The following is an 11,968-nucleotide window of genomic DNA, read 5'->3' on the forward strand; positions in this document are numbered from 1 at the left end:
AGTCATTTCTCACCTCTGCTTTCCATTCAGCTTCCTGCCAATGTGCACCCTGGGAGACGGCAGAGGGACACTCAAGTACTGGGGTTCCTGCTGCCCACAGGGGAGATCCAGGCTCCGAGCTTCGGCCTGGCCCAGCTCCAGCTCCTGTAGGCACTGGGGAGTGGAGCAACTGACAAAAGATTTCTCCCTTCCCTTTTCCTTTCCCTCCCCTCTCCCCCTCCCCTTCCTCCCCTCCCCTCCTGCCTCCCCTCCCTCCCCTCCCCTCCCCTTCTGTCACCCCTCCCTCCCCTCCCCTCCCCTCCTGCCTCCCCTCCCTCCCCTTCCCTTCCCTTCCCTTTACCTTTGAAGGTAAAGCATGGGAGACAATATGAACACCATTAGATCCAGGCCTGTCTAGGCAGCGAGTCTCTCCGACAACCCCAGCAGATTGTGGAACAGTCACTACAGGTGTTCTGAGCCCTGGGAGGACCACGCACAGGCTGCAGGAGAACTGCAGACTACTAGGCTCCTGCAGGTGTGCTGAGGGGGACACCATTAGCAAACGCAGAGTGAGCTTCATGAGCAGAAACCAGGACAAACCCATCGCCTTCACCCACCAAGTAGACACATTGGGCATCGTCAAGGAAGACTGATGAGGAAGCCAACACCAGGGAGGGACAGAAAATTAATATTGGCTGGACAGCCCTTTGTCAGACACCACTAAGCTGTCAGCTACTGGAATTTAGGTGTTATTATGAGAAAGTGAGAGAACCATAAGCTTACAAGCCAGAATGGGGTGAACTTAACCTGGAAGTCACTAGATAAGATTTTTCTGCTATAGGGCAAAAAGGGGGTTTGAGGCGGAATTTAAGTCAGTCCTGATCTACTTACTTTTTTTAAAAAAAAGATTTATTTATTTATTTGCGAGGTGGGGTTACAGACAGTGAGAGGGAGAGACAGAGACAAGTCTTCCATCTGCTGGTTCACTCCCCAGATGGCCACAACGGCCAGAGCTGAGCTAATCCAAAGCCAGGCACCAGGAGCTTCTTCCGGGTCTCCCCACATGGATGCAGGGACCCAAGCCTTTGGAGCATCTTCAACTGCTTTCCCAGGCCATAGCAGAGAGCTGGAGTGGAAGAGGAGCAGCCAGGACTTGAACCAGGGCCCATATGGGATGCTGGTACTGTAGGCAGAGGCTTAGTCCACTATGCCATAGCACCGGCCCATATCTATTTACAGTCTTGCTCACTTGATGGCAGGCCTGCTGCCCACATCTGTGGAGTGGAAGGACCTACAGCCAAGGATCCAGGAGCTGTAAGATTGTGTAAGGTAGGCTTTGTCATCCATTGCACTACAGGCTTACTAAGCAGTGGTTATTCATATTGATGACATCCTGAATGTTGGGTCACTGGTTGCCAATATTACAGCACCACCTATCACAAAGCTGGGATTTAACTTGAAAAATGGAAATGGAATATTAAGCACCTGCACAAGGTCAACACTGTGCTATCTTCCATCCATCACATGCTGAATACACCGTTGATGGATAAGTGAGATAAGAAGACCTGTTGGGCAAATATACAGAATGTTAGTTTCTCATATATTTAATCTGTGAGTCTCAGAAAATATGTACAAAAACTACAGGGCTATAAAATGAAAATTCCTCTCAAAAACGAAGGAAATAACTCAATCCAAAAAACCTCCAAAGATGTTTGTGCAGTGGTGCAGGACACTGGTTCCTTTATGCAAAAGGTTAGCTCCTAATTTCCATGATTAGCAGGTTTCTAAATCGACCTCAGAGGCAGTAGTCTTGGGAGCATGGGATGAGTTGGGGGTGGTTCCATGTTTCTAAGCCATAATGGACCATGTGGGCATGCATGGAACCTTCTAGGAAAATGGACTTATTTGTATACAAATAGTCACATGATGGACAAGGGATTAAGAAATAAACAACATATGTACACATAAAGCAAAGTGTCAGGCAAACAAAGATTTTCATGTGAAAATTGAACTTCATTACCTGTTCAAAAAAAAAAAAAAAAAAGAAAAAGAAAAAGAAAAAACATCCTCCCCATGTGACTTGAACAAAAGACTAACTCTTTTCATGTCTTTAAAAAAAATTAAGGTTATTTCAGAACTATTAATATTACAACTGAATCCGTCAATATTAACAGATTTGTGCAGAAATTACTGGCCTTGATATCCATAACAAAAGAGTACACAATCGTTAGATTATTCATGTTCTTTTTTGAAGGTTAAAAAGATACCCAGCAAATTGCTTTCAACTATTTTAAATGATTGGGATTCACCACTCTTCACTCCCATCCGCTGTGTCTCAGGTTAAGACACCACCCTTTAATCCCCAAGTCGACAGACTGCACAGGTTGAATGTGCTTCAGCAATACGTAAGCACTCCACAGAACAGCTGTTTACGAAGCTTTCTTGTAGCTCGCGATAGTGAATACATCCAGAAGGGGAGTGCGGTAGCTAAAGAAGATGGCAGGGTGGTGAATAAACAAGGAACAGAGTTAGGAACGAAAAGGTTAAAACCCAAAAGCTGGTGACTAAATCAGACGTGGCATACTCAATTCTAAGTCAAACATTCCAATGTCCCAGTACCCTTGTCTTTCGGAGAAAACAGCTAAGACAACCTATCTTTCCCCTGGGGTTATATGTGCCCAATCTGCACCATCCTAGACCATTTAATGCCCTACTTTCACCTCTCCTTGAGGCCTTTTCTGACTATCAGTGGAGGCTTGATGGCTCTCACCATGCTGTGCCTTTTAGGCAGTTTGTCAAATAACTATTTACATAAAAAAAGAGAAAGCTACTAAATCACAAGCTAGCTTGGTATAAAAAGGAGAGAAATAACACAATTAAAGTAAATTAGGAATAAGAATTGGTGAATTATTCTTAGATACTAAGAAAATTAAAGGAGGCTCAATGCTGTGGCACAGCAGGTTAAAGTCCCAGCCTGCAATATAGGTATCCCATATGGGCACTGGTTCTAGGCTGGCTGCTCCACTTCTGATCCAGCTCCCTGCTAATGCTCCTAGGAAAGCAGTGGAGGATGGCCCGAGTCCTTGGGCCCCTGCACTCACGTGGGAGACCTGGAGGAAGCTCCTGGCTCCTGGCTTTGGATCTGTCCAGCCCTGGCTGTTGCAACCATTTGAAGAGTGAACCAGCGGATAGAAGACCTTCTTTCTCTGTCTCTACCTCTCTCTGTAACTCTGTCTTTCTTTTTTTTTTTTTCACTTTTTTTTATTTATTTATTTAATGAATATAAGTTTCCAAAGTACGAATAATGGATTACAATGGCTTCCCCCCCATACCGTCCCTCCCACCCACAACCCTCCCCTTTCCCACTCCCTCTCCCCTTCCATTCACATCAAGATTCATTTTCGATTATCTTAATATACAGAAGATCAGCTTAGTATACATTAAGTAAGGATTTCAACAGTTTGCTCCCACACAGAAACATAAAGTGAAAAATAATAGATGATTTTTTTAAAATGATGATGAAATCAGATCAGACCTATTGTCATGTTTAATCCCAGTGAGAGTCAAGTTGGGAGTTGATAGTTTCTTTTCTTTTCTTTTCTTTTTTTTTTTTTTTTTTTTTTTTTACAGAGGATCAGTTTAGTATGCATTAAGTAAAGATTTCAACAGTTTGCACCCCCATAGAAACACAAAGTGAAATATACTGTTTGAGTACTCGTTATAGCATTCAATTTCAATGCACAGCACATTAAGGACAGAGATCCTACATGAGGAGTAAGTGCACAGTGACTCCTGTTGTTGACTTTACCAATTAACACTCCTGTCTATGGCATCAGTAATCTCCCTATGCTCCAGTCATGAGTTTCCAAGGCTATGGAAGCCCTCTGTGTAACTCTGTCTTTCAAAAAAAAAAAAAATAAGAAAGAAAGAAAGAGAAAATCAAAGGAAAATTATGAGAAAATACTTTGAATAAATCCTAAAAGTTTTAAAGAAATTTAAAGTTTTAGGAAAATAGAAAGGAACAAAAATAAGGGTCAGAGGCCGGTGCTATAGCATCCCATATGGGTACTGGTTCAAGTCCCAGCTACTCCACTTCCAAACCAACTCTCTGCTATGGCCTGGGAAGGCAGTAGATGATGTCTCAAGTGCTTGGACCCTGCACCCACATGGAAGATCTAGAAGAAGCTCCTGGCTTGAGATCAGTCCATCTCCAGACATCACAGCCATTTGGGAAATGAACCAGTAGATGGAAGACCTTTATCTCTGACTCTCCCACTCTCTTTCTGTAACTCTACCTCTCAAAGAAATCAATAAAAAAGAGATCAAACCTTAATAAATAGATCAACAAACAGAAATAAAACAGGATATTTTCAAAGAATTCTCCTTCCTTCCTCATAACTTAGTATGGTAGATCTAGCTTGATTCATAGACAAATAACTTGAAAATAAAAGGATTGCTACCATGGCAAGTTTTTAAAATTAGCATATTCGTTGTCTTAAATTTTGTTAACGGTATACAAGTTTCATGTATTTCATATATACAGATTTAGGAACATAATGATATTTCCTACCCTGCCTGCCCATGCTCCAACCCTTCCTAAGTTAGCATATTCTTGGCCAGCGCTGCGGCTCACTAGGCTAATCCTCTGCCTAGCGGCGCCGGCACACCGGGTTCTAGTCCCGGTCAGGGCACCGGATTCTGTCCTGGTTACCCCTCTTCCAGGCCAGCTCTCTGCTGTGGCCAGGGAGTGCAGTGGAGGATGGCCCAAGTGCTTGGGCCCTGCACCCCATGGGAGACCAGGAGAAGCACCTGGCTCCTGGCTTCCGATCAGCGCAGTGCACCGGCCGCAGCACGCTGGCCGCGGCAGCCATTGGAGGGTGAACCAACGGCAAAGGAAGACCTTTCTCTCTGTCTCTCTCTCTCACTGTCCACTCTGCCTGTCAAAAAAAAAAAAAAAATTAGCATATTCTTAACAGAAAGAAAAGATTATAGGCACAAAGAGACACTGCAATGTGATTAAGTTAAAGACCTCGAAGCAGAGAAGTTATCTAAGCATGTGAATCCTTAAGAGTGGAGACCTTCACTTGCTGTAGTCAAAAAGAGATGTGCAGATGGAAGAAGGACCAAAGATTTGCAATGTTGCTGGCTTTGAAGATGCAAAGAGGAGAAAGAAGCCAAGAGTGTGGCAGCCTCTAGAAATGGGAGAAGGCAAGAAACCACTCTCTCCCAAGTGCCCCAGAAAGGGACACATCCCTCACCCGAGTAGGATTTGGCATCAATAGAACCGGAAGATAATACACGCGTGTTGTCCTAGCCACTACATTCATTACACACACTATGGAAAACTAACACACCGCCTTTTGTCTTTGTAGTTTACAAATACTCTATTTCACACCTGTCTGGATGTTTTTCCCCATGAGGGAATGGAAATCCCTAAGTGGCAATGAGTTCAAAATAAAGGAAAATTCGAAGCGGACAATTTCTGGCAGCCAATGACTGACTGGTCAATACATGCACAACAGAAAATGAACATTTCTAAAAGGGTCTGGGATTAGAAGCTAAACAAAAACAAATCCGAGAACCTCAGTCGCCAAACGGGCTGCTCCTAAAAACTGTCAGGGCGGATTCTGAGGGCGGCTGGAGGTGTTTTCAAGGCTTGCGATAGACTGTTTGTTAGTGTTGAATTACACACAGGCGGGGCCTGGCCGCCACAGTCCTGTTTTAGAGCAGACCAGGGTCCAGGTCCTGTTTTCTCCTTGTACCGGTACAGCTTCAGACAGAGCGTCCCTTCTTCTCTTGGTGATTCACACTACCCAGCCTTCTCTGAAGGTGCTCGTCGCCCAGCCTTCCCATATTTCTAGCTTCCAGGTTATTCTAAAGACAAATGGGTGGCCTCATTTCATTGGCAGGAATACCCCTCTAACCAACATGGAGGGAGTAGCAAAATGAACGACCATGGGAAGTAGCTTCCTGTCTGTCGCTCCTAGTTGGGTAACATTGCGACTGCTGAGAAGTAAAGTTGAGACAAGCAAAGCTCAAGTCCCGGCCACATAAAAGATGTGAAATTAAAATGTAATGTTTGGTTCAAGTCGTAAGTACCTGTGACATTTGTGTGTGTGTGTCTCCATTTATAATAATTCTAACCCTGGACTTTCTCCCTTTGTGCTGGAATTGTCAAATTAAGCAGCAGCAGCCCTGGAAGAAGCCATAGAGGTCATTTAGTTCAACCCCGACATCTTTCCGAGGACGGATGGAGACTTGTCTGTCCTTTGACTTCTTTTGATTTGTTTTCAATCTTCCCATCCACCAATGGTCGCGTGAGATTATTCAGGCTGCGGTCATTCTATTCCTTACTTTTATTGACCATGACAATCTCTCCCTTTAATGCCTTCCTTCCTATCTAATCTTTGACACTATTAATCCATTTCTTTCATGATTAGCCTCTGCTCGATTTGTCTTTCACAGATAAACTGAGTCATCAGCTGGCATTTTGCGAGCAGTCAGCCTTGCTCTGTGTCCAGCCATAGAAGTCTGTGACTTTCTATCTTATCCTATCTCCTGGATCACAGGTTTTTGTTGATCCACCTTTCTTATCGTGTCAAGTGTTAATCTTCTTTTAGTGATAGAGGAATTACCAAACTAAAGTACTTTGGAAAAATGAATACACGGATCTGTCATTTCAAAGTCCTCACACAACCAAAGTCCTACGTGACCTGTGGGTGCATCTCCACTGAAAATGTGGAGGCCGTGTACAACACCTCCAGAGTCACCCAAGTCTTGAAATCCTCAGAAAAATTCTCTGGAAAATAGCAGGCCTCGCTATTTCACTCAATGTTCTACATGTAATCAATCCAACTTGATATAAAACTGGTGATAGCTAATGTTTGTAAAGTACTTATAATGTGTTGGGTGATATCCTAAACAATTTACATAGGTCATCTGATTTAATCCTATGAGATAAGTGCAACTCATATAGGGGGAAGTGTGGACAGAGTGGTTAAGCCAGCGGGAATAATTGGTGGAGCCAGAGAGTTGGGTAGAATCTGGATTCCTAACGCCTCTGCCGAACCATCTTTAATATGGGCGTTAAGGTGAGACAACCTCCGCCTACACCTTGTATTTGGAGAGAATATCTCTGGAGGCATGGCCAGGCCAAGGAGACACCATAGTTCCTGGCCCCAGTAAGCACCTACAATGTAATAAAAGGTGTCTGAAGTAGCCAGAAGCTTTTCTTTTCTCTTTTAAAATAAATATTTATTTATTTATTTGAAAGTCAGAGTTACAGAGAAAGAGAGAGAAACAGAGAGAAAGAGAGATCACCATCTGCTGATTCACTCCCTAAATGGCCACAACAGCTGGGGGCTGGGCCAGGCTGATGCCAGGAGCCTAGAATCCCATCGGGGTCTCCCACACGGTTAGCAGGGGCCCAACACTTCTGCTGCTTTCCCAGGTGCATTAGCAGGAAGTCAGCTTCACCCACTGTGCCACAACATCAACCCTGAGCCAGGTGCTTTTCTGTCTTGGGAAAGCCTGAAGGAGAATGTGGTAACATGGCAGGGCCTCCCAACAGGCCCTGTGACTCAGCAACACTGTAAGAACAGCTTCTGAACTTCCTATACAACTCCACACACACTTGTTTTATGGTTGTTGTTGTTGTTGTTTATTTACTAATTTTCATCTACTCGAATGGCAAGGTGACAGAGAGAGAGACACATATATACATACAAAGAGAGATCGTCCATTGTTCACTGGTTCATTCCCCAAATGCCCACAACTGTCAGGGCTGGGCCAGCCTGCAACCAGGAGTCTGGAACTCCATCTGAGTTTTTCACATAGGTGTCAGGAGCCCAGGCACTTGACCCTTCATTTGCTGCCTCATTGAGTGCATTAACAGGCAGCTGGATTGGGAGCAGAGTAACCAGGACTTGAACCAGCACTCCAATATGACATTCCAATATGACTCCTCTGTGCCACAGTGCTTGTCCTGAGACCCACTTCATAATAAGTTGGATAATTCTTAGAACTTCATCTCTGAACTATAGGCCTGGGTCTGGCATAGTGGCATACTGAGCTAAGTTGCCACCTGCATTGCCTGCACCCCATATGGATGCTGGTTTGAGTCCCAGCTGCTCCACTTCCAATTCAGCTCCCTGCTAATGCACCCTGGGAAAGCAATGGAGGATGGCCCAAGTGCTTGAGACCCAGAAAGAGCTCATGGCTCCCGGCTTCAGATTGATCCATCACCAGCCATTGTGGCCATTGGGGAGTAAACCAGCAGATGGAAGACCTTTTCTCTCTAATTCTGCCTTTCAAATAAATAAAATAAACCTTTTTAAAAAATAGAACTATAGGCCTAACCTCCACAGAACACAAACTCTGAACAGCTCTTGCTTAGCCTTGATGTTGAAGTCCAGAGTCTCATTTTGCAGTGGTTAAGAATTGGAACCTGTCTGCCGTCACTTGTACTGTATTCACAGCTCACAGAAACTGTTAAACATGAAATGACCCTGCAAAACAAAACAAAGCTAATTTTCTCTAGAGGAAGTTATTCCACTAAGGATAGTTATTCCCCTAAGGGTAGTTCACAAACTGCCAAACAAGAGTCACCTCTGGCCAGCTGGACTCCCATGGCAGACTGTTCACTACACTTTCGAACACAGCCTCTTTGGAATTGATTTTCTCCAGAAGTTGCTTCTCTTACTAGCACCTGCTCTATATTTCAAACTTGGACTTAAGCAGAACACATTTTCTTCTATATCTTATTAAAAATCACCACCATCCGCCAAGTTACAGAAGCCTGAAACCTTGGAATTAATGCGATGTCAAATTCAACCCTAGGGCTGGTGTTGTGATGTGGCAGGTTAAGCTGCTGCCTGCAATGCCAGCATCCCATTTGGGCACTAGTTCAAGCTCTGATTACTCCACTTTCATATCCAGCTCCTTGCCAATGCACCTGGGAAAGCAACAGAGGATGGCCCGAGTACTTGGGCCCTGTCACCTGTGAGGGAGACCCAGATGGAGGTATGGGCTCCTGGCTTTGGCCTGGTCCAGTCCTGGCCATTGCAGTCATTTGCAGAGTGAACTAGTGGGTAGAAGATGAATCTCTCTCTCTCTCTCTCTCTCTCTCTCACTCTCACTCTCTCTCTCTCTGAAATAAATCTTTGTAAAAAAAAATTCAACCTTAAATATAAATCCCCCCTCCTGCTCTCCAATTTCACGATTCTTGTACTAGTTCAAGCATTGATAGTGTCTACGCTGGACCACTCCAATAACCTCCTTGTTGCCCTCTACCTCAAAATCTTCTGCATGCAGTTCATCTTCTTCACTGCCCACAGCTGGTTTTCTCCCTCAGAAATGTAAGCACACCTTTTTTTCTGCTTAAGTTACCTTGTGTGTCTTCCTGGGAACACAATTCAAATTTTTATGTTGGGTGTAACCTTTGTCCCAATCTAGTTTTGACCTATGTTGTGACTTATCTCCTACCCTCATTCTGTTGCCTCTTCCCTTACCTGCCAAGGGACACTACTCATTCCCATTACTAAGCTCTCATTTCATCATTCACTTGTAGCATTTACTATGATATCACTCTGGGCATGTGTCTCCCCCACCTCTAAAGCAAGATGCTTCAGGAAAGAGGGTTCCTCATCTTGTTCAGCACCACATCCCCAACCACTGAACAGGGGGTGTGGCGTTTAGAAAAGTACTCGACCAATAATTGCTCAATGAATGAAAGAAAGCAATGTCACCTAAGTTAACGCTTATTTACTTATAAAATATACACATCAAGAAAATAAGTATCAGAAAAATGCTTATATATATGTACAAAAGCATTTATAAAAATGCTTATATACGTATATATATAAAACATACATATGGATTAAGCCATAGTCGAGTATTTGGTAGGAGGTTGCAGAGCAAAAATTTATGGACTTTGGAGTCAAATGCCAGCATTTGGTATAATAGCTGGGCAACCATGGACAAGTCAGTCAAGCTCTTCCATGCATTCTTCTCTGTGAAATGCGGATAGCAATGCATCTCCTGGGGTGGGTGATGACTCCTGGGGTGGGTGATAACTCCTAGGGTGGGTGATGCCTGTGTAAGGCAATTTGCCTAAGTGACAAGGTTGGTTTTTACCAAACAACAGCACTGCAGAGTGACTTCTGTGGGCTAACCTGAACCATCCCCAACCTTTGCGGTCCTTTTAATCCTACACTTGTAGTTTAACTAAACTAGGCACTCCGCAGAGACTTAGGCAGAAAGGAAGCTTGTTTATCAGATAAATGTATAGCAAAGTGTAAAATGGCTGTCATCAGCCAGCCCCTCATTTTCTTACACAGGGTTGCAGGAGTAAAAGCCATCAGGGATCCAGGCATCGCCACTGGGCCAGAGTTTATGGCAGGCCTGATGTTAGGGGATCCTGCGGTGCACATCCCCGCATTTTCTGTGTAAGAAGTAGTAACAGGATTAAGACCTTGGGTTCTGGAGCCGGACCACCTGGGTTCAAGCTAGGCAACCCTGAACAAGTTTCCTTTAAACTCTGTCTTAATTTCATCCTCTATAAAATGAGGCTATAAAAAGAGTACTTCCTTCATAAAATTGTTGTAAGGGCAAAAGAGATGATGTATTAGATAGCTGCTTGATCTACAAAGCGTGTTTTCTGGCAGTCGAATGACTACACGATTTACCTACACATTGGGACAGCTTTGAGAAGAGAAGGGAACACAGCACATTAGGATTATGCTGGGATTTTCCTGGTCAAGCCCAAGTGCATAGGCACACCAGCTGAGATGATGTGGATTAAGAGAATGGTGATTCGGCATCCCGCACAAGCCAGGGGAGCTTCCCCATTGGTCTCAGCACGTCCACGTGACACAGCAGCTCCAGTCAAAGGCCGGGATTCAGACACAGTCCTGTTTCCCCATTACCCCACCAAGACTCATCCTCCGTGAACTGCTACGTCAAGTCAAGGAGAAGTGCAATGCTTTTTCCCTCCTTGAACCAAGCAGGAAAAGATGAAGTTGAGTTATTTCTATAATGTACCAACTAGTTCATCTAATTTGGAGAGTCCAGCTTCACAGATCACAATATTTGGGTTGAGATCTGCTGATCAACTTAAATTTACTGGCTGGAATCTGGGTGGAAGCAGAAGAGGCCAGAGAACCTCCCAGGTGAGGAGGTGATTGCAAATAAGGCAGGGCTAGAAGACAGGATTGAGAAAGAACTTAACCCTAAAATCCCTCTCTATGAAAGAAAACTGAGGCTATGAAAGGATCAGACGTCCGGGAACGAATTGAGGAGTCCACAGCTCCACTGCACGTGTATTTAGTCCTGAGCAGATCCACCACTCAAATTGCACAGAACTTTGAAATTGTAACATAGGCAACGACAGGGGCCAGCACTGCTGTGCAGCTGGTTAAGTTGTCACCTGTGACATCAACATTCCGTAAGAATACCAGTTCGAATCCCAGCTACTTCACTTCCTATCCAGCTCCCTGCGAATGCTCCTGGGAAGACAGGCGGCAGAAGACGGCCCAAGTACTTGGACCCCTGACTTCTATGTGGGAGACTTGGATGGAGTTCCAGGTTCCTGGCTTTGACCTGGCCCAGCATTGGCTGCTACAGCCAACTGGGAAATGAATCAGTAGATAGAAGATCTCTCTCTCTCCTCTTTCTCCCTCTCTTTTCTCTTTCTCTCTCTCTCTCCCTCTCCTTCTTTCTCTGTAACTCTGCATTTCAAATAAGCAAAATGAGTCTTTAAAAAAATAGATAACAGCATGACTTGAGATTGTTGTGTTTATTCCTTTATTAGCGTTCTCTCTGTTGAGCAAGGCCAATGGGCAGAAATGCCTCTCAAAATTACACAGGAACCTTGTCAGCTGCCATCCCAGCACGAGTGAGTTGAGATCATCCATTTGGAAAGGTGTTTTTATGTCCTTAGACCTTAACAATATAAAAATGTAAGATATGTTGGCTTCCTCATAGGGAGAAA

Source organism: Oryctolagus cuniculus, chromosome 9 (genome assembly GCF_964237555.1).
Source record: "Oryctolagus cuniculus chromosome 9, mOryCun1.1, whole genome shotgun sequence".
Classification (NCBI taxonomy): Eukaryota; Metazoa; Chordata; class Mammalia; order Lagomorpha; family Leporidae; genus Oryctolagus; species Oryctolagus cuniculus.